This window comes from Paralichthys olivaceus, chromosome 2, assembly GCF_024713975.1.
Source record: "Paralichthys olivaceus isolate ysfri-2021 chromosome 2, ASM2471397v2, whole genome shotgun sequence".
NCBI classification, from domain to species: Eukaryota; Metazoa; Chordata; class Actinopteri; order Pleuronectiformes; family Paralichthyidae; genus Paralichthys; species Paralichthys olivaceus.
Window position 1 is genome coordinate 22,321,831 of NC_091094.1, and position 24,567 is coordinate 22,346,397.

The 24,567-nt window shown below is 43.9% G+C and overlaps 1 protein-coding gene across 1 annotated transcript in view; it reads left to right on the forward strand.

Annotated features, from left to right (window-relative positions):
• Window positions 1-21,424: 21,424 nt before the first annotated feature.
• sulf2a (sulfatase 2a) overlaps window positions 21,425-24,567 on the forward strand; it is a 47,702-nt gene continuing 44,559 nt past the window's right edge. The window contains exons 1-2 of the mRNA XM_020087068.2: window positions 21,425-21,573; window positions 22,096-22,182. The gene's annotated coding sequence lies outside the window, so the exon portion shown is untranslated. The remainder of the gene's footprint in view (window positions 21,574-22,095; window positions 22,183-24,567) is intronic.

The following is a 24,567-nucleotide window of genomic DNA, read 5'->3' on the forward strand; positions in this document are numbered from 1 at the left end:
ACAAAAGGGGAAAGGGACTGTGTGTGGGTCAGCAGGGGTGTGTGTGTGTATGTGCATCTAGGTTATACTGGGGTGCGTGTGTTCACGTGCACGTCCGTGTTTATGCAACAGTGTGTATGTGTGTGTGCACGTGAGGGGAGGGTTGGAGGATTATAAAGAGGAAGTGAATGGGAAGTACACACTCAGTGACAAAATAAGAGGGAGACATTCCTTTGCTGCCCCTCCCCTCCTCCCTTCTCCCTCTTTCTCTGCTCTCGCTCCGCTGTGGCAGGGCCCTGGGAAAATCAAACAGGTGGTTTGGGCCTGGCAGGAAAGCTGGCTGGGCCCAGGGTGGGCAGGCCTACAGGCTGCTGGGGGCTATCAAAAGCTCTTAGGCCCAGCTTTAGGCCAGCACTCTGAATGGCCTCGGGCTTCATTATCATGTGAATTCTGGGAACTGCCCCGGGCCCCCAGTAACACCAGTGAGCTGCCCATATGGCGTTCGCTTGGCAACTAGGGAGACCCGCACCCCCCCTCCTCACTCCTCACCCCCCACACACCTCCCTTCCAGTGCTACTCCTCCATTCCAGCACTCCTGATATCAAAGGGGGACAGGGAGGAGAGGGAGGCAGAGGCCCAGAAACCCCCAGCCAGCCGCAGCCCTTCTCCTGGGGGGGCCGGACCACACAGAGCAGCACTGGACACTCCTTAGGGACCCCGGATAACACTGCTGCCCTAGAGGGCACTACAGCGAGCTCGGCTCTCTATGGATTTACCCATTGAATTAGCATTTAAGACACATTCTGAAGCTGTCAATTTAGCATCAGAGCCAGAGCTGTGACAGATAAAGATGTCGGCAGCCTCTCCACTCCATGAGGGCGCTCCTCTAATCAGCCGCCCTCCTCCCATCATCCCATTATTCACTGAGGAATTTAGAGGATGAATTCCCTCTGATTGATGACCACTGATGAGCAGATAAATTCATCTGTGATCTTTATGAAATGTGTGCTTGTAGAAGTTGGGTGCTGTAGTTACACCTCACAGGTAATTTGGACTGTGCTGATATTTCACTCATGGCATTTTGTCCTCCGTCAAAGTCAGCTTTATTGTCAATTTCTTCACATATACCAGACATACAACGGAATTGAAATTGCGTTCCTAACTATCCCACGGTGAAGACAAGACAAGACATTTTCTAACAAAAGTAACAGTAAAGTGCACAGGCACAACAAATGAAGACAGACATATCCTAACTAAAGTAAACAATAAATAAAAATGACAGTTTTTAGTGCAAATGTATGAGGTAGCAGCAAAGTTTTATAATATAATATAATATGGTGATATACAATGAGTTGTGATAGTGCAAACACAGTCCGTAGTAGCAGCAGAAGTTTTTTCTGTGTGATCTAAGTGTGCACCTGCAATAAAGAAGTCGCCTTATGGAAAACAGCAGAGAGCAAAACAAGGACGGAGGGAGGAGTGTATGAGAGTCCATGTGATCCTGCTAATAAACAGTCTCACATTATATATTTGTCCTTTCATCACTATCTACATGTGCCGTGCCTGTTCAAAACGTGCTTGTTATCTAATTAATTGTCCTCAATCCACATCATCATTCCATTCATTCATAGCTGTCGTGTAATTTATAATTATAGACCCTATTGTTCAGATGGCTGATCAAAAAAATCAAAAGGGTTTTATAAACGTGCTATATAAATTAAGCAATTCAAAAATATTGACTACAGCATTCAATTTGCCCAGGTCCTAACCAACTGCTCCTGAACGTGTCTGTTAATGTTTCTCAACAACATTGTTAGTTTGCGATATTTATACAAAAAATTGTCTGATGGGAGCTGGGTTCTCATCACAGTTGTGTAAAGCAAGTGCAGTTTAAATATAATAATATAATAAATGGAGGATCAGGGTTTCTAGAACCAATGGTCCACAATACCTCACAGTTGGCCCTGCACTTCCTCAGGTCCTCATGAACACACCTGCCAAGTTTGAAGTCAAATGGATGAGCGGCTGTTAATTATTAGTGGGATGATACGCAGTAAGACACTGTGGGGTTACTGGCATGAGCAGCCCCCCGTAAGCATTCCAGTTGCATTAACAGTGACACAGAATGGGATCCATGTGAGGCAAATAACCTCGTGAGTCATCTGATTTTCCTGGATGAGGACACTTCTACAGAGGAGATGTCACTTAACAGCAGTGCAGGAATGCTGCTGCGGCTGCTGCAGTCAGCCACCTGTGCTACAGTGCAGCGTGGGCAGACGGAGGAGGAAGTGTGGTTATATGTGCCACATGATGTCATGCTGATGAAGAGACTCTGGATGGCTTCGGCATTGTTCATTGTGATTAATGATAAACCTGCTTTTGTGTGTGCATGCATTCATATCTCTCCATGTGTGTGTGAGACTGGGAAGTGATCTGATCTGACAGTATGTGGATAATCTAGTCAGCTTACTTCACTGCTCGCACCTGCAATAAAGAAGTCGCCTTATGGAAAACAGAAGAGAGCAAAACAAGGACGGAGGGAGGAGTGTGTGAGAGGGAGAGAGGTAGAGGAAGAATGAGAAACAGCGAGCTGAAAGTGTGATCTGACTTCTGAGAAACTCTGCTGGTGATTCATTCTTTTACACATGGAGCAGATCACTCCCTCTGCAGCTGTGCAGGCCACATGCGCAATATGATTTCACAACATCTTCCCTGTCCTTGGAAATTCCTTTTTTTTTTTTTTTTCATTCGGCCCTCTCACCCCCTTCCCTCCTGTCAGCGTGCAGGCGGTGTTATTCTGACGGAGAGGCAGGTGCACGACTTAGTCATTCTTCTCTTCCCTCAAACGGCTCCGTGCTTCACTGAGGCCTGACCAGAAAGCCCTGTCAGAGTCCTGTGTTTATCGTACAGTAGGCCTCACAGTGCTGCTGGTGACGGTGCTGTTGTTATCACTCAGCTCATCACTGCTCCCGTAGGTGTCAGCAGCCAGCTGGGTGCAGAGCAGTGATGTCTCAGCTGCAGAAACTCCAGTGACTCAGCATTTCTAGCTCTCGGTTCCTGTTTCTTGCCCCAAGGTGTGTTTGTTTATCTTTGCAGTATCACTGTCTCTGTGGGATTCGCTCCACGCCATGTTGTGATCCAGGGGAGCGTCTGTGGGATCCCACTCAAGATGACGCGTGTTGGTGCTGTGAATCATCCCACAGCTGCTCCCCTCTCCGAATCCAGTTCAGCAGAAGCGAAGCAGCCGATGTTCAGACTGCTCTGTTTACAACAAACACAAGCTCATAGCAGCGAGAAAACAAAAGTCAGTAAAAGTCACTTCGTAATAATGCCATGTTCAATTATCAAGAAACATGAAGAGCCAGATTAGAATGTGTGCATCAGGGGGTGGGACGGGAGGGGTCAAGTACCAATCCAATGAAGAGTCTGAACATTTTATTAGAAATGAATATGACCTTTACAATCGGCCTCCAGATGATCCAAAACACTGCTGTGCAATTAGAGAGATCTTAAATCTCAACTTCACTACATTGGCTGTAAAATCAAATAGAGACTTCGAAATCCTTCTCATTATATACAATGACCCAGTCCCATTGTATGTTAAAGAGCTCATAGCACCAAGCGGCTAATAAATTAACATTATTTTCCCCATGACATTTGTTCTTGCGTACATACTGTGAATGAAACAGGGATTCATTGTTCCAATCCACCACATCAGTATCCGTGGCGACACTGACCTCATTCAGATGATCTGGTAGTGATGGTGTCAAATGAACTCCAGTGTATTTGTCAAAGTGATTATACCATTTTGAATTTCTAACTTACATTCACATGGACAATTTCTAAAAAATAAGGAACATTAATAATCATGGTGGATTATCACTGAACTGTGTGACTGTAAACATACTGTGCTTGATAAGATAATAGTGGTGATAGTTAACCATACCTTGTTAGTTTTACACATTATTTGTGACCAGAGTTAGAGAAAGACAAAATAAAAATGACAGAAAGACTGAAAATAAACTGAACATCAGTAAAAAGTTTTACCAATGTTGCAGGTGAATAGGTTGTCACATCTTATATAATAGAATGGAGAAGCAATTGGAAAAGTCTTGTATTTATCAAAATCCATAAACATCTGTACTCCTTTGTTTGTGTCAGATCTCAAATCCATCATCAAATTGGTTCAAGCAATGAAAAATTAAAAAAGCTATTCATCTATAGTCCTGAAATAACTTTTGACATAAATATGTAAAATATAATTTGTTGCTGTAAAGTGACATCTGTAACATCTGCAGGTGAAGTCACTTTCTCTTGGATTACATCAGTCAGGTGGGTGGTGGCAACCAATGAATAAAACATGTTTGTATAGATATAGAGTATCTGTTAAGAGCTATACTCATTGTTTCATGAAGCATTTCAATTCTTAATACCCCCCCTCCACACACACACACACATCTCTTATCCCTCTTCGCGCCGAAAGAGCCAGCAGGAGAAACTGAAAGAAAGGAGAATGGGCCTCCGAATGGCCAGGAATGAGAGTTGAGTTGAGGAACAAGTGAGTGAGTTAGAGAATGAGAAAATGAGAGGAGAGACAGCATGGATTCTTTTCTTTGGGGCCTTAAAGACATGTTTCCCTCAGATGTTGGCTCTTCTTCAGATGCTAATGGTTCACTCTTTTCCCAAGCTGGGCCTTAGCATAACAATGCAGTGGAAGTGAAAGAGCTAAACCTCTGCTTTCTTTAAGAAGCCAAAGCTGGGCTTTTCTTGTGGACTAATGCCCCTCTCTCTCTTTGTGCTCCCAGTGAAAGGCCCGCAGAACGCAAAGGCAAGGTGATCACAGAGTTTACTGAAAATGAGACTGAAACAACACATGGGCCCAAGCTGAAATTGCATCGGTGAAGTCACTGTAAGCCAGGAGAAATGACCAAATATAGAGTAGTGAGCTGCTTGGCCTGAAGCCAGAGCACTCACTCTCTGGAGTATGATGACAGCAATCATTATGAATATTATCAGCTTTTGCTTTTAAAGCTGTGCTGAATTATGTGTGTTGGAAGTCTCCAACCCAAATGTTATGACTGTGCGTCCCGTGCTGACTCCAAGACGCCAAAAGTCCCATCTGAAAAGCAGTTGTGAGCCTGAAGGGTTTTTGGATGAACTGCGGTCTGACCTTGACGGGACTCTCGTAGATACGGTCGTGAGGCCCTGATAGCCTCTGATAGCAAATGAAGAGCATATGGTTTTCTGCTTTATCATTTATCAGGGAGGAATAATCAGGATCGAAGGTAATGGACATGCAGGAGGACACAGAGACACTGTACATGTCACGCTGGTGAGATATGACGACTTCCAACTTATCCATGTTTGTGCTGAGTCGAACTGTTCCTTCTTCTCGCTATACGTCATTCCATTCGCTGTCTTTTCTGCAAAAGCATTTTTTTATAAATCTAGAGCGTTTTCAAAGGGCAACGTTTCTGAGATGTGGTTTCAAGGCTGGCTTTCACTTTACGACACGGACGCACATAAAAATAGCATATCCAGAAAATATATGTTAAACAGGCTTACAGTTTTAAAGGCAATCTCTTTTTTAACAGCATCACAACATCAATATTAAGCAGCACATAGAAAAAAGGTAATTATATCTAATACTGTAGCAACAAAAGTAGGAGTTGCAGTGAAGAGGAACAACCTGGAAGAAACATCTTGATATGAGTGTCACTGCTATAAGTGACATGTGAACTCTAAAATCTAAAATGAGCCTTCATCTGTTGTCCCTTTGGCCTCACGATGACAATAGGCAACTAAGTACCCCCCCAATTACCAGGTTTTAACCCATTAACACCTCTGATGTTCTCCCTCTCCTTCCTCACCCCTCACCCCTCTCTCCCTTTATGCAGATGAGTAGTCGGTCCAGGTGCAACACAGAGGAAGTTAGCACCTCCTCACCACAGCAACAACACTCTATTTGCATGCAAAATGCCAGGGCTTAGTCAGAATATGTGTGAACACAGGTGTGTGTGAGTGGGGATGTTGTCACCAGAGCCACTAATCTGTTTGTCCTGACGTACTCCCTATTTGCTCTGATACTGTCGGATTGCGGTCTTGTGTAATTAGATGTTATGTGGAAACACGTTTCGATTCTCTATTGTGAGAGATGGCAGGAGGAGAAAAGCAGCTGAAAATGTTCCTCTCTCACAAACACAAGCCTACATTTACTTGTGCTGAATTGAGCTTTTTGTGCTCTTTCATTTGTGTGTGTATATGTGTGTGTAGGTTGAGAGGAAGTCAGCGGTGGCACCCAATGTCATTTGAAGCGGAGCGCCTGGCGCCACAGCATCAGCAACATCACTCCCTGGTGCCAGGCTCATATTTATAAGCAGTCACTAAATGACACACAGCTGGCGGCATGGAGACAGCTGTCACTGCCGTCACTACGCCCTAATCTGTCTCTCCCTCCCTCTATGTGTCTTTCCCTCTGTTTTCCTCCTCTCTCACACTCTGGTGTTCAGCTGGGCTGCCTCCCTTTCCTCCTCCCGCCTCCCTCCCTTCAGGATCCAGACTTCGTGGAGCCGAAGCTGCAAAAACTCACTTCCTGGAGCTGGTGTTCACTTCCTATTCTTTTTGTGGGACTTCCTGTGCTGCCTCTGTGATCAGGCCGGTCAGAGCTGACTCTCTGGGAGAGACTTCCTGATGTGCGGACAGCTGGGGAGATAATTCTCTCTTTCTGCCTTTGTCAGGACTTTTTTTTTCTATCTCTCTGTCTCTTTCTCCAGAGGTCTACTTTTCCCCCTGTACTGTTTTTCCATTTACTCTGCTAAGCTGCAGGTTTATTTTGTTACGATGCAAAGCGAATCCGATCCCCCAGAGATAGATCATCTTCTGAGAGAGCAGACCAATGAAACACAACATGAGCCTAGCAGATATCACACGGCTTAAGGCCAATTCATGCTTTTACGTCGAAGCTACGGCGTAGCCTACGCAAAGACGTGTACCCTATGCAGAGCGCTACGCTGCACCCTGATGTGCACCTCACCAAAAATGTAGCTACACCTCAAGGCGATGCAGACCGCAAGAGCTGGGATTGGTCCGTGTGGAAGCATCGCTTCCCCAGCAGACTCGCCGCCATGTTTGACTTCAGTTGAAGGAATGAACACGGATGTCGTCTTTCTTTTCTTCGCTGCAGTTCTCTAAGAGAAACAGGAAGACACTTAACACCAGCATAGAAACTCTACCGCCGTGACGTTGCAGCACGGCTCACAATCACCTACGCACAACTATGAATGCCCGGCCCATGCGTAGGCTACATGCGTACCTACAGCGAAGCATGACTTGGGCTTTAATGATATCAGACCGTTCCTACCTGCTGGTCTGGAGAGAACATGTTGCTTGATATCGCAACAGGCCATCCAATCCATCAGTGCTGATGTTCACCTCATCCAGCACCTCGCCCTCCCCTCTGGCTGTGAGTGGAGGAATGTAGTGGGTGTGGGTGTGTGGGCCCTGGTAGCGAGCAGAGACTGGCTCTAGTCGGTACGCCAAGCCCGAGAGCAGGCAGGACAGAGCACAGACAGCTTGTAAGAAGGAGGCCTCAGTGGGTGAGCAAACACAGACCTACAGAGAGAAACAGAGAGCGATAGAAAGAGAGGAGTGAATTTAGGGAGAAAAGTTTGATTTTAGACGCCTCTGTGTCTGAGCTCTTGTTGTATCCCACATCACCCGCTGTCCATAAATGTTATTTTAGCACTGTGTTCACTGTAACATGTTTTTATCTCTCATACTGTGAAAGTAAGGGTCCTGACAAAAAGCATCCTGGTCGTTTCCATATGTTCACCTTATGCCACTTGCTCTCTTTATGTCCATATGGCCACCTGGGCCCCTGGTGACAGCAGGGCAGTAGGTCCAGGGTCAGGGCAGAGGAGTAGGATGGAGCCTGGGGATGGAGGTCCAGGATCCTGGGGGCCAACATAGCCTTAGGTGAGGCTACGGGCCACTGAGACCCCGTACGCCACCTTAATGTTCCCCCGACACAGAGGCCAAACTGTGAGAGGCTCCTTTGAACCGAAGGGATGTGGCTCACTCATGGGCTCTTTACAGACAGAACATGTTGTGTGTCAGCAGGCTCTGTGCTTTGTGCAGTGGACAAATGGGTTTAGTGTGTTGCTCCTCTGTTTGCTCGGCTACACTCATATGTTTGAGGTTCTCTGAGGGGAATGACCTGGTGGGGCCAATAAATAGCTGCACTGGATAACTAGTGTTGTTTCTCTTTAACACTCTAGTCTATAGTCCCAAAGGGTTACCAACTGGTTACTGGTTTGTAGGGTTTATATTACCTCAGTTAACATCTACACTGATAGTATCAAGGTCTCTAGAATCTGAACTATGCAAACAGATAAAAACAAACAAGGTGATAGAAGCAACCTCAGGAAGTTTTCTTACACAACAGCAGGAGTGCAATCTCAGTCTCAATCCATCATAATTAAGTCACAGCAGTTTTTAGTTCTCAGTCTCAGGGATGGAGCTCTGGAGGGAGGATGGGGCCTGCGCTCTGGGCATGTTCCGACAGATTCCCCTATCACTGCCGTGCTCTGGCCCTAGTCAGCCTGGCTCGGCCCGACTCGGCCCGACTCGGCTGTTCCCTGGAGTGTTGAGTGACAGTAGTACACGGCTGTCTCTCCACAGACTGGGCTCAGCAGCCTCTGGGAGCTCCACATGGCAGCAGGCTAAGTACACACACAGGAAGAGGTGACATCTGAAACAGCAAATGTTGCAATAGTTTGTTTGTCATCTCTGCGAACTGGTGAAAGTTGGTGAAAGAGTGTGTCCACGTCATCACACCAGAGCATCTGCCAAATAACAGGGTTAAACTTTAACATGAATATGTGAATTTAATTCTATTAAAGTGTCGTATAAAACTTTTTACTTTATTCACAATTAACATACAGTATAAACAGCTGGCCTAATTAACTAAGGTGAAAAACAACAAATACAACCTATAAGTCACATTTTCAGAAGGGAAAACCAATCTGTCAACAGATGTGCTCCAATACACTTATTACAACAAGAGCTCTAATAAGATTATTAGTAATTCAAAACTTTTATGTTTTGCTTCAAATCATACAAGCTTGTTTGACAAGTCCATAAAAAAATCTAATAATGAATTCAAGCACTTCCAAAGTATTAACCGGCTTAGCCCAGAATGTTTTTTTCATATAAAAGGAGATGCTTTAGGAGAGCTCGGGGATGAATGTGTAATGAGCTCGAAATAACCTAAAGCCCTTTTTTCTCTCTTTTACTCTTCTCTGTGTCCTCCCTCCCTCCTCCCCTCTCTGTCTTTTTTTCTCCTCTTTTGGGAAACATGCCTTTCCCAGCTGCACAGCCCCCACAGCGCGAGGCCAGGCCAGGAGCACAGCTGGCCAGACTTGGTGGAGCCAGTCGACAGGCGCATGGAGCGCAGCCCGCCCAGGGCCCGCTTCCTCCGCAAACATGCCCAGGTGTGGGGCCTCCGAGCTGGGCTTCTGATCTCCACCAAACAGCACTGTGTGTGTGTGAGTGTGTGTGTGTGTGTGTGTGTGTGTGTGTGTGCAGGGAGGGACGATGGGATGAGGGATCAAGAAGGCAAAATGGGGGGAAGATGGGGGTGTAGGAGGGAGGTTGTCCCTGCTGAAGCTGTGTCAACATTGTGTGTTAATGTGTGTGAGTACTGTGTGTATCTGTATCTGCGTGTGTTTGTGTTTCGGGAAGTGAGGGGTCACCCCTGGGAGAGACAGTGGGCAACAACAATTACTGCAGCATTGTAGCTAAATTGTGTCTGAATTGTTTGTCCCTGCCCACAGTCAGCGTGTGCCAGCAGAGAGACGCTTGGAGTGGGTACGTAATTACTGTGCACTGGTCCATTTGAAAGATGCAACACTGCTTGTTAGCATATAATAGAAAATAAATGATCACCTGCAAGATGAGAACACACTCATGCGTGGCTCAAAGGCTGTTTGGAAGAACATAAAACTGCACAGATTTACTGATTACGTTCCACATTTCACCATATCTGCCCATTTTCTACATTTCTGCCGTGCTCCTCGAACTCGGCTCTTAACACGCTTAAACAAAAACACACTTGTGAACATATCCAACTCAGGCCAAGGAGCTCGCCTGAGTAACTTTCCCATAAATCACTTCATAAATCCCGGCACAAATGTACTCTTAAACAATTTCAGATTTCTTCGGAACAGTGACGCTACCTGTGGTTGATTTGATATGCAACCCCCCCTCTGTTACCCCCTTACAGCTCATGGTGACCTCACACTGGCCTGGTTGAGATCCAATCTGAGCATTTAACATTATAACCAGATTCCAACATGCACACACATGTTGCCCTTCAAATGCTAATACACAGGAACAACTTCCACACACTGCACCAGATGAAACATAGTGTAACAGGAGGCATATGAGCTGGGGTCAGATCAGATAAGGCGAGGCCAGACAGCCTCAGATAAGCTCTTTGAACAGCTCTATCTGCAGCGTTAGGGAGACGTTCTCCCCTCCAGCCGTTTCACATGATGACTGCTGGCCAGGCGGCTGCTGTTGCTGGCCTGTTTGTGGCCTAGCCCCTCTACTAATTAACTGGGAGAGCCCAGGGCCCTCTGACTGACTGCCTTGTCTCTTGCAATCCCCCCCACTCAGGATTGCTCATGCATGCATACTAACAGACACTCACGCAAATACACACACACACACACACACACACACACACACAGATTCCTATCTGATGTGGACCCCAGGAGGATCTTGGATGGTGTAGGTGGCCCTCTTGTGGTACAAAATGGAGGCTGTGAAGGATATGGAGAGATTCTTATGAGTTCCTCAAAATGTTGAGTCATTCTCTCACTTTCTCATTAAATCATAAACTTTTGTCATTGCAAATATACATTACAATACCAAATGGTGGCTCAAACACAGGTAATGCTACATGCTGAATGTGCCATCTTATTGCGAAATTATCAATTATTGTTATTGATAGGATTAAGTTATTACACCACAGGGTACATGTCCCCGAGAGGTCACTTCTGCAGTTTCCAGGTCTGTGGAAAGAATCTAAAAATATCTCAGGTTACTTGATAAATTATGATTGAATTTATGCATCTGTATGTTGAGTCAATGTAACACCACTGACAATGTGTTGCAATTGAGCATGTCTAAAACAATGTTAGCAGAGAAGTCAGTGAGATAAACTTCTTTCAAATATATGGCTAAAATAATTAAGACTAAATAAGTGTTAAATAGCCAAATTCTTAAAGTCATAATAAGAAGTTAAAATAATTAATTAATGGTTTAAGTAGGTAAACATGAAGCATCAACACTCCAAATAGGAAAAATTAACAGATAATAATTTATAAATAGTAATGTACTATACACGAACAATAGTTTTCTTCTTGAATTAACACGTTATTTCAATCTTTCATCAAGTAATAGTTGAAAAAGCTGTATTTAAGTGAGTGTTTTGGATAAATGTGATGGAATAAGGGTAGTTTAAATATTTCAAGTCTAAATACAAAATAAAATGTAAAAAAACTCAAAGACCTGTATGTAAAAGGTACTATTGTGACCAATCCTATATAATCTGTAGTGTCAACCAGCAAACCTGAGATGAGCACATTTTTAGGGGATGAGACAGGGCTACAGGGACACATCAGATTAAAGAGGTAGAGAACTGCTGATTCAATCCATCATCTTCTCCCAGAGCGTAAAGTGACATTTTCAAATCGCTTCTTTTGCTTAACTGAGATCAAAACCTAAAATTAGAGAAAAACTGCACATTCTTATATATCGGGAAGCTGCAATCTTATTCGTCTCCATTAAGGTGTACTGCAGTAAAGTTGAGTGTAAATCTCGCTGTATTCATGTTGGTGAGTCTTGTGCACTTCATTGTCTAATGTAAGCATCCGATTACAGTCCAGCTGGAGGTTTGTGCTGTGCTTCAGCTCTGTTCCCCTCCCACGGTGCAGAGGTTAAAGCCCAGTTAACCTCATATGTCCAGGTGCATTCCAGACACTGTCAGCTGTTTTTTTCCTGAAGCGTCCCATCTGCGCCTTGACGCTGGGAAACCTCCCTTTGTATGTCAGGGGCAAGGAACAACACAATCAAGGTGTTTGAACAACCACAAGTGCAAACACACATTTATGCATACACACGCACACACACATGGGGGAGGCGGCCATGTGAGCGCTGCTGCTCCTAGAATCTCACCATGAGTAAGCATAGGTATATTTAGGAGGATCAGCTGGGATTTGTGTGTGAGAGTGTGTGAATAGGTGCACTGGTGTGTATCAGTCGCCGTGTTTGTGTCTGCTGGTTGGACTAAAAAATGGGGGCTTGCTCACCTGTTCACACACTCACACACACAGTGGACAGAGGGGGAAGCAGTCTTATTTTCACAGGGCCACAGTCACGGCTGAGTGTGCACACAAACACACACACTAACCTCCGCATTTTTTCCCCTGCACTCACCTGTTTGTTCAGAGGACGTCTCCTGCCAGATCAACTTAAACACTGCTCCTATGTTTCCACGCTACCTGTTTGAACAGCTGAGTGAAGCGTTGACTTTAGCACTTTGCACAATAGCACAGTATTGGTTCGGAGACACACACAAACACACACACACACAGGCCTCCTCCTCATGTGATCCTTCTGCTCGCGTGGACTTGCGTGAATGTGTTAAACACTGCCCGTTGATGCACTGAAAGACCCCCCCCCCCCTTCAATACAGCTCGCTCTAGTTTGATGGAGTACAATAAGAATCTGGTTTTAAGTGCAAGTGCATGTTTGTGGTCTGCATTGCTTACTATATATGGGCCCTGCCTCCCAGTCCAACATCTAATTATGTGTTGAGCGTTGATGGGAAAGGATCACACACACACACACACATCCAGCAGGAATCTGTAATTGTGTAAATGGACTCTGTGGATGTTGGAGTGGATGTGAAGTATGGGAAGCAGCATGCTATTGAAGGAATGCCCTGGTGCCACTGAGACTGGAGAGCAGAGACGAGTTGTGGTGAGGCAAACACATGCAGGAGAGGTGGCAGAGTTTATGTCACTGAGCTGCACACTACACTACACTGGGGGACATCATGTGCATTTAGAGGGACACGCACACATGCATGCAAACACACATGTAAATAACAAGAGGCAGAAGCGTATACATGGAAAATGGTGGTAACTTATAAAACTTGGACCTTTCTATCTCATATAGGCAGCGAGGGAGACTATTACAGGCGTAATGTGGCACAGCGGGCTCGTCGGCGTCCGTCTGTCGCCGGCCAGCCCGTTTTGGGGGTCCGGGCGGAGGGGTTTTGCGGCTGCGGTGCTGCCTGAGGCCTGGCTGGGCTGATTTACAGGCGGCGTGGGGACATGTGCCGAGGATACTCCCAGAGCAGCCTGGTGGGGGCCAAAACAGCCACACTGCTGCTGCCTGCACATCTGGAGTCTAGACTGAGTGGCTCTGCCGAGCGCCTCGCTCCCTCCCTTCTTCCCTCTCCACATCCACATCCATCCATCCATCCCTCTTGCCTCAGCTGCTGTGCCCCCCCCCTCCCTCCCATCTTCATCCACTGTTTGTGTAGCTGCCGGAGCTCAGTTGAAATTTAAGATCGGCTCTCACTTTTTCCTCTCTCCCACTCACTTTCCTTCACCCTTGTCTCTCTCTCTTTCTCTTCTCTCTCTTTCTTACCCAGCACATCTGATGAAGGGCAAAATTGTCAGAAAAAAATGAGAGCACGTCATGGAGCGCATGTGGAAGACATCATAGAGGGGATTGTTATTCCTGTCCCACTGAAAGCCGGCGCCTAAGTGTTCACAGGGGGACCCTTCAGTGATCTTTCAAGTAATCGAGGCTCAAGCTCTTAAGCCAGAGAGCGGTCATATAAACAGATTGGCTTTGACATACATAATAAACAGCAGTGTGATAAACATGATACTCACACTCAGCCTTGTTTTAACAGAGGCTCCTGGTGGTTCCTGTCAGGACAAATGTTCTGTGCTCTGCTGAAGACCTTTAAAAGATGAAGACTTATTGTCTGATCTGACACTCCTCCACTTCATCCTCCCATCCTTTACCTCCCTATTTCCAACACAAAGAAACACAAACACACGTTGTACCATTCATTTGACCATCTTTCTCTCTTCACGGCTCACACACTGATTGTGTGTGATTTGTTTTAGTTTTATCACATACACATCACATTAGGGAGCACTCATTAACTTTTTATTGGAGCCCATAATGTCTACAAAGAGATATACAGTACGTGTGTGTTCTCTCTGATATGATGGCTGAAGCACTCAGCTTCATATGTTTTGGTAGATGGTCCTGGGAGGCAGTTAGGTACTTCTGTTTTCTGGCTGAGTCATAATGCAAATTTTCTCTTGTGCCTGACGACGTGTGGTTTTATATTTTATAACTGCTTCATGCACGAGCTTCCCAACAGCATGTGAGCACAATCACTACAGTGTCTCCAATTCAAATGGTGGAAAGTTGCAGAAGAAACATCTTGTGTCGGTGGATCCAGTAATTTACTGCAGACAAATAGCGACCTCCCTATCTTTCCATGTCGCCTGATTTCCTCTCCCAGTCATGAACGTTTTTCTTTTTTACTGCCATGCTCACTCAATCGCATTCACACTGTGTCATACACTGCGGGAGAAATGGGTGCGTTCAACTCTGTGGTGTTAAACAGGTCATAAAAACGGCTACGTGATACTCTCCAACAAGGCCTGAACCTGTGCGGCTGCTCGCCTGACTGTCGCCTGCCTGTCTCCCCCCTCACCCTCAAATGGAACAAATTATCCAGCTACTTGGGTAAAATAAGGGAATATTCATTTTCGAAACAAGTAAAGTAAGCAAGAAAACATCTGGATAGCAGTGGTTGGTGTTTGCCTTCTCTGGAAGCCATTAGAACAAACAGTGTTCTTACTCTAAGTGGTCTTCTCACTCTCACGTTTCACTCGGGTTGAACCTTGCACATCCTCTCACCACCTGTGTCAGCTCTGGTTCCCACCCTGGTGTTTTGTCACAGGACAGATATGGACGGTGAGAAAAGGGAGGCAGACATCAGATATACAATGGGAGGGAGTTAGCATGAAAGACAAAGACAATAAGTAGTCCCAAGAGCAAGAGGTGACCTCAGATCTTCGGATTACAGGTGCAAACCGTCCGCTGATCTCACCTGTGTGATACGAGGCTAGAGTATCACACACCACAAAGGTTGAGGAGACAGGTTAGCTGCGCTGCGAGAGCCACACAGCTCACACGTTCTCTGTAACTGCTTCAAGTGCCGAGTTGACCCTGACTCACGTGAGACACAAAAGATGCTCTCCAATGACATCCAACAATTCCTATTGGTCACTGACTGACGCTGGAAAAAAAGCTTAATTCAGTCACATTTTTTAAATCTTACCAGAAAATACAGAAATGATAAATAAATATGCTGCTGATGTTCCCATTTTTGCCACATTGACAACCACAGATAGACCATAATGCCAAGTGATTTACTGTAAACCACATGGAGCGGCAGCGGAATGGATTTTGTTATTTCAAGACTGAGTGCTGAATCATGATGTCCTTGTGAGACCCATTTATTGCACAATAAAGGTTTGTGCATCCAAGATAGAGACGGAGAGAGTGTGTTGCACTCATGTCTGCACAGCTACACAAAGGTTTTGGTGCTCTGTTGCACAATAAGGTGTGTGCACTATGGGTGTGTGTTGGGACTCGCCAATACGCCCATTGGCACAAAACTGTTTGTGAATCATCAGGCTTTACTGGGGCAACACCACTGTCAACCAGGCCTGCCCAACAGCCCACTGGGAGAGGCTGAACAGCAGTGGTGGTGCACCCACACTGGCATTAGCTGTGTTTTTACTCAGAGTCTAAGGTAAACACAGGTTTAACGTGTTATCATGAAGCTTAGAAGACAATCCGCCTGCTGATAAAATAAGGCATGAAGAAGAAAAGCAATCAAAGGGCTGCAGTAGGTGAGAAGTGCTGTGCATATGACCTGACAGCTGATAATGGTGTGATAAACTCATACATGAGAAGTATGAAGAGAGGCAATTACACAGAAATAGTGGGTGTGAATTGCTGTGTGTAACCTGCCTGGTCTCTTAACACTCCTTATGTTTCCATCACCCAAGGCTCACATTTTTTATTTTATTTTTTGGGGGGATGCAGTACGAAGCTTGGCCACAAACAAAAGCAAAATTGCCCAGATACAACACATCCTGCTTTCTGGTCCTATTCCACTTTGTGTCTTCATATCTTTAAATGTGCAAGACGTAAGTTTTCAACCATTACTTCATAGGGAACATCTATTCTGCTACATTTATGTCTGGCCTCCACACAACAATGGGCAGGAACAGAGAAATTTGGACACTACCATACAATCACGTCAGTCATGACTCACCAGCCAGTGGCGAATGCAAAGCATTGTGATCCCTTACTATGAGTAACAGTGATACCTTATTGTCTGTCTAAGAAAATGAATCCTTGTCTTATTTTCACCATTGCTGTTCCTTCTTTGCACTGTATTCTACAGCTAAACCACTGACTGCCAAGTAGAGAATCTGCTCCCTGTTTACAACAGTCCATGCATGAACAGTGTGTGGAGAATGGTCATGTGATATGCATTTTCAGGTCTGTTAGTATGGCTGGATATTAGCCCCAGCCCATCCTGTCTTGTAACACCAGTTTGCACTGGTGAGTCACTGTAGCGTCCAATCTTTTGTCTTTGTATATAAACGGTTGTTTATGTTCATATAAAGCAAAAACTGGCACTTGTGGCTGAAGTGGCCGATGTTGACTAAAAGTTACGCAGGATCATTTTAATGTGATATTTTTCACACTGTTTGACAACATCAAAGTAGATATCATCCTGTATATTCATGTTCCAGCACCCCCTGATGTTATGTGACACTTTACAGATGGGAAATATTAAATCGCAAATACATTTTATCATGACTGCAGCCGTACATCAAATGGAGAAAAAAAGTGTTGTGCCTTGAAATGAGTGAGAATGGAGTAGAATTTAAAATCTAGTCATTTGCACAGTGCAGTAATACTAATAATACTACTAATAATACACATCCTGCTATTACTACTAAAAAGAATAATAACCTATAATAACTGATCTACCAAAAAGTCTGTATGGGGTTAAAAAGATACACTTGATGATTTGAGTTTGAACGTGGGAGTGAAATGAAAATGAAAGAGTCGTTTCAGTGTTCATGCCATGACAGGTTGAACCTGACCAGAACAGTATCTATAACAGCTGACAGAGAACTTGTTATTGACACAACGAGTCACTCGATGACGAAAGTCCAATACATCTGCTTTGACTAAATCAGTGAGTGAATGTGCCAGAACTTTTTTACAGCTAAGAAAAAAGTGAAATAATTGTTTGTGGCCCCAAAATAAGGCAGATTAAAAGTTACTGTTCATCTTGAATTCATCACATTAACAACTTCAAATCAAGCCAGAAACTGATGCAGTTGGTGTAGTAAATGACTCTGACCTACATTTCACCAGCCAAACTAAATCAGCCAACTACAACCTTGAAAACACAGCAAGAATTAAGAGATTCTATCCAAACGAGATACATAAAAAGGTGTCCCTGTTTTGGACTATACTGTAACTCTGTTAAAGGTCTCAGTAAAGAAATCAATCAGACAGCTGCAGATCAACCAGAATGCCAGACTCCTCACAAACACCAAGAAAGTGGAGCACATCACACAGGTCCTTAAATCACAGCACTGGCTTCCTGTGTGTCAAAGGACAGACTGTAAAATCCTATTACTTGTCTATAAAGCCCTAAATGGTCTCGGGCCAGAATAAATCTCTGATTTACTTTCATGCAATGAAGCATCCTGACCCCTCAGATCATAGGAGACAGTTTTACTCAGTGTTCACAGAATCAAAACCAAGTGAAGCAGCTTTTACAGTCTATGCCACAGATTGTATATAAAGATGGACGACACATTTACACTTCCTCCCACTATCCAGAAATTAAGGTTAAACACCACCGTCCTGCACATTTGGAGCCAGAGTCTGTGCAGCAGCATTTGGAGAATGGAGGCGTGGTGCAGCCAGGTCTCGCCAATACATATGCTCAACCAACTGCGTGTCAGTCTCAGCTGTCTCAGTCTCAGTTTTTATACATTCAACTAACTAATTAACACACACCTAATGGAAAAATGCATGCTTGAACCTACACGAGTGTGAGAAGAGCTACAAAAAATGACAGACACAACAAGAGGTTTAAGCTGCGAGCACTGTTGTGCAGCCCCGGGCACCACGATGAGACAGCGATGGGCAGCACCAAACATGCATTTTGTTGCTATGTATAACATGTAGAGCTGACCATGACAATTTCATGTAAATGGAATGAATGAGACATAAGGAGTACTTCCTGTTGTCAGTAGGTGGTGCTATGAAGTGATATTGGCATGAAGATTACCTCAGGCAGGGACCATGAGCAGAAGTTGGTGATTTGGAGTCCTGTATGTATGACCATTTTTGATCAGAACTCATGTTGCAACACCATATGCAGACAAACACGTACCTCATTTGTGTTTACTAAAACCAAATTATGGTGAGTGTGTATGTGTCGGCATGAGTGAGAGAGAGAAAGAGAGCGTGCGGGTTAAGTCTGTGCACAGATAAAGAAAGATACCCATAGCAATAAAAAACAAGATGTTGTTATGTGGTGGTCAGTGTTGATAATGTGTCATATTACACATGTACTTTGACTTGTTAGTTGATCCATGTTCCATCCACTAACGTAGAGGAGGCAGGAGTTATGACCTATACAGCAGCCAGCCAGCATCAAGTCGCTTTGGCTTCACTTTTAGGCTGACATGTCTCCATCATTAAATACAGTCTGTGGACCATGCCCACCTGTGGCACGGACTTCCTGAGAACCTGAGGTCTACAAAAACTCTTGGTTCGTCATGGCCTAAAAATGTATTGTTTGCTGCAGCTTACCAACAAACTACACGTGTTACCTCTTTTTCATTTGAACTATGTATTTATCTTGTTTTGCTTCGTTTGTAGTTTTACAGTTTGTCTTTTAATTACAGTTTTAACGTGTTCTCTGGGTTTGATTTGAAATGTTTTTAATTATTTATTCCTCTGTAATGCACTTTGAATGGTGCTATATAAATAAACCTGCTTTGCCTTGGCTTATCATAGCACAGACTCAGCTGGATCATGTCAAAATAAAGAGCATCGTTACAAACTCTCTGTCTTCACGTGACTGACTAAACAAGTCCATCACAGTGACTGTTTAAATGCTTTACTGTGCACTACCTCCACTTGTAAACCACTCCACTGTGTTAACCTGGTTTGTAACAAACCGGCTTCAGAGCGTTGTTTTTTTACGGCTGTGTTATGACGTCCTGCAGGTGGCACTTAAACTTTCCTTCAACTCCTCCTCCCTCTCTCTCCTTGTTAAATAATGGTCGGTCTCATCTTACTTTTGATTCACTCAAATTCAACACATGAACTGAAACAACACATCTTTATTGTTGCCATGTGTGATCTCACTCAGCCTGTGACAGTGAACCAAATGTTTGTCTGGAGACACTTGTCAAACTCCTGGTAATGCCTGTAATAACAGCTCTATTGGTCATCACAACCACAACAACAACTGTCAGAGACATATTTAAGAAAGATTACGTGTTCGCCTCCCTGGGTGTGGTCTGTTGTTTCACGTGTACACGTGAGGGTGAAGCTGTCATTTGGTTTTTCATGGTTACAGTAGTTTTTCAGGACTAAAAAACAAATAAATAAAAAACTGCTGCGAAGGTAGAGCATGTGGACTGTGAGATGTATGAGGCCCCTCTCCCAGGAGCTCAGTGCCTTTGGGAAATAATGAAAAACAAACACAGAGCCTTAATGTTGACTCAAAGATAAGTGATCCACACGTTATTACTGCACTCCCCTCTCTTTCTCCCTCTCCTGCTCTCCCATGGCTCCTGAATGACTTTACCTAATCTAAACTGTGTAAATGTTTCTTTTCAAGGTTGTATCTATGTGAACTATGTTTATGAGAGAATCTAAACAGAAAAACGACAGTTAAAGAATGTATCTATGCAGAAAACCCATCCCCCTCCTCCACATGTAAGTGGCCTCCAGGGAGAAGGATGTCAGGCGCTACTGTCGTGTCTCATTTATGCACATTTCTCTGCAGCTGTGATGGATGTGTGGAGGGTGTTTATTATACTAATCTTCTTGAGCTGAGGTTTCTCACCCACGGTTGGACTCGTAATCTGATCAATACAAATCATAAACAGATTTGAATTGATCCTCCAATGATGCAACATCCCTTCATTGTGGTCATAGAGTGACTATTTGGACCTACAGCTATAATGAACGGTTACAGTCCTCCCCCAGGTTTGTCTAAATGTTGTGTTTCAGTCATTCGCACAGACACGGTGCATAAAGGGATTTAGAGAAAATCTGTTAATGCTATTACCTGAAAAGCCCCTGAAGTTTTGGCACCAAGTAATGCTCCTCAGTCTGCTGTTATACTCGAGGTGTTAAACCACTTACTTCAGTGGATATTTTCACGTCATGTCCCCTACAATACAAAAGGTAGCATGAGACATTAGTGCCACTGATTTACCAGAGTTTGTATAAGCAGTGTCTGCAGAGTGGGGAATTATAAAATCATTTTAATAATGTTTGTGGAGGATATTTGTCCCGAGCTGAAATCCATAGATAATTTCATGGACAGACTTTTCCAGAATAAAAACATTGATATCCTACATTACTACCGATGGGACAATTCAAATTTGGGATTTGACCATTAAAAGTTAATGTTAAAGGATGAAGTTACCCTGGTAGATTAGCCCACATGCCTTAAATGCATAACTTCACAAAACTTGAAAATGCATTTACTCACACGTTATCTGAGCTGTCAGCTGGAATCCATGACCAGTCCTGTCTGCCTGCATGCACTTACACTACTTGTGAAAATCATCATCCAAGCCGGTGGCGCCCTCTACTGTTTTCAACTGGTCAGTGAAAAAGATTACAAGACTATATCTTTTTCATAGGATTTCTACCAAATTACAACAAATGACAAATATTATTGAAAACACAAGTTAAAACACCAATTACAAATCAGGAAATCACATCGGGAGAGAGACACGTGTTCATTGAGGAGTTAATGTCTCACACTGGAACATCTGGAACATCTGGAGTCATCACACATGTTGTGATCTGCGACAGAAACTCAAGATGGCTGGAGGAGCACGCGGCACTAATTGACTGTTTTGGAAAACCACTACTCAAAGTCGTGCACCTGTAACCGAAGAACACCTCAGATATTAGTCTGCTGCACTCTGATCGCGAGCCCGCTCCTCGGAAATCAGCTAATTATTGACTTTCACGTAACTTTTATTTGATTTAATTCAAGAATAATCATCGCTAACATGTTAATGTTGTTTCATTAACGCATGAGAGTCGAGGACAACGCCGGGAACTGACGGTAGAGGTCGCTGTGAAACAGGACGGAAGAGGTTCGCTGACACACACGGAAACAAACAGGTGTGTTTTCTGTTATTAAAGGTTTGTAGAGCAGCAGGCCTATTGAAATGTCATGTTGTGTTTAAAAGTCTGAAAACAGATAAAGAAAATATCTAGTTCTGTGTCCATGGTGCTCTACTAGTTCCCAGGTCTGAAACCCCCCAGGCAGGAAGTGTGAACTCATGTGAACTCATGTGTTTGCAGATGTGCCATGTACACAGAGAGAGACTCTCCATCAGCCTGGGAGTCTGTGAATTTGATATTAATAGACCGTGAGTGATGTTTGGCGATTCAATAGACTGAATGAATTATAGATGATATGTCCTGGAAAATATTACTCTGATCTCTGAACAAAACATTAGAGACCTCAAAAAGTTGCTTTTGCCTCAATCTTCCACTCTGCCTCAAGACATCCAGACTCTGGTGTCTGTCATGAAATACTCCCCGTGTGTGTGTGGGGCTCAGTTGTTTGGTGTGATTAGGACGTCTGAGTTCCTGTAAGGTTATCCGCTCTCTGCGTCATACAAATGTCTTGTTTTCTAGAGATAAACAGTGGTGAAGAAGCTCTGGCTGGTGCATGTGTCAGCCAAACAGTTCCTGAGCTCAGCTGGTGACGTCCTGCAGCACGAGGTAGGATCACTGACAAGTTTTCAGATCTGTATGTAGACAGCACTTTTCTAGTCTTGATGACCACTCAAGTGCTTTACAGTACAGTTTGGCCATTTACACATTCACACGCACATTCATCATATGTGCAGCTATGACACATCACTCACACTGCCAGCTCACTCACCACAATATGGGGTTCAGTATTGACCAAGGACACTTCAGCACAAGGAATGAAGGAGACTGGGATCTGACGAACTGCCATCTGGTTAATAAATGACCCACTCTACCTTAGCTGGAGCAACTCCACAATACATTTTTCAAATGTTTCAGTGCTGTCCCTTGCTTTGTATACTGTTAATCTTTAGCAGTGCTTTGCATTTGTCTTTTTATCCATATGTACACTGCCTGGATTTAACTAAGCAAATAGGTAAGAGCCTCCTATTGGATAATTAACTTCAGTGACTGTGGACAGTTAATGTCCAGTTTTTCTGATACTTGTGTAAAATCAGAATCTGCAGTGTAACTCATTCGGACACTCTTTTCTTACATACTGCTACGTTGGCTTCACACTCAAGTTGACAGAACCCCAGATGTATCTAAAAGTTCTGTGCACTGCATACATCGCATCTGTTACCATATTTTTCCATTTTAGAAAAACAGGAAATTTAAATTGAAACATTTAAAACATTTTTATAAGGGCACAGTCATATTGGTGCACTTGAAGAGAACAGAGCCAGGTTCTTAATAACACCTGAGCTTCTCCTGCTATGACAGGACAATGTTTGCTATACAAATGCCCCATTATCATTCATTATCCTTGTTGTTGTAGAAAGTGTAGACTTTGGCAGTATTGTCATCACCTAGAATATGTGTACACGCCTAAATTGTTTTTTTTCGATATAATCAAATTAAATTATAAAAAAATAACATAAAAAAATATAATATGATTATTCATGTATAGTAAACTGGTTAAAAGCATACAGTATATTATTGCAGGTATTACAAATTATAATGAGATTTCTCTAATCTAATTGTGTGTAACAAATCGCTCCTGGCCAGGATTGTTTTAAATTCACCACATCTCAGCGGTGTGTTTCTCTTGTGCTCCCTGAGCTCGCTGTGTGTTGAGCACAAGGTTGCTGCTTCTCCTGTGTTGGTGTGGCTTTGCCCCCCCACACACAGTCCCTCCTATCCATCCATCTGTGCTCCTCACTCGCTGACTTTGTCTCTCCTCTGAGTGTGTTCCAGCCATATTGTAGATTGAAGTGTTTCTGCTTCTAATGAGCCAATTGTTCTTGTGTTTTGTTCCCCTCGGGGAGCGTTGTGTAGCTAACAACATTCTGCTCACAACCATTTTAAAACATATTCACTGCACAGGGGAGGGATCGAGGCCAACAAAACAATAATGCCTGGGAGCATGCAGAAAATAAAAAATGTGTTAATGACAGACGCACTAGCAAAGTGACAGCCCATTCTTTTCCTGTCAATTAGACCTTGGTTATTCAAAAGCAATTTGCAACTCCCTGCAGAGTAAAATGTGTGCCATCTCCAAGGCCCTACTCAGTGATTGTGTAAGTGATGTATTCATTCCATTTCTCTGTGTGCGTCCTAGTTTGAGACAGAAATAATATTAAAGTTAGACACAAGCCACAGCTCTCTGTCAGCACAGTGTTGTTCCCATGAAAACAGAAGTCTATTTAAGGTGTGTGGACGTGAATGTTTCTTGCTGTGTGCACCCATGACCGTGTGCAAGGGGTATTGATACAGCTGGCATTCAAAGCCCTGATTAATTGCCATGGCATTTGGCTGTTCTCTGTAAATGCCATATCGCATGCCGAGCGCTTGGTTAATGGATGTCTGCCCATTGCAGCCCCAGCATAGGTCCTTTCTCCTTCCAATCTTTCCTCTCCTTTCCCCTCCACCCTCTGCTCCTCTGTCCAAGCCTCCTCCTCCTGCTCTGCTTCATAAAAGGTCAGCTATGCTATATCAGCAGGAATACACACAAGTCCATCTCCTGACAGTTTTGTCCAGAGTGGGCTTCCCGTACAATCTTGATTTCTGACAGCACCAGTTCAAAGGTAGCTTGAGGTTACGTCCTCTCCCTTCTCTTTAATCTACAGTGAAAGCTTTCTGATAAGAGCTGGGAAAGAACTCTACCTTCAAGTGCGTATACGGTTTGTCTCTATATCTCTAAGAAGAAAAAAAGGATATGAAGAATTAGCTTTCGTCCTCAAGTGAATTAGTTTGCTCTATCTTAATGAGGTTTGCCATGTCAGAGGGAAGAGTTCAGACCCTGCATGCTAAACAGACTGAAATTGGAATAGAGTATTAGCTCCTTAACTGTGAAAATACCTTCTCTCTCCAGCTCTAATTCCAACACCGCCATGCAATTACCCTTATACACAA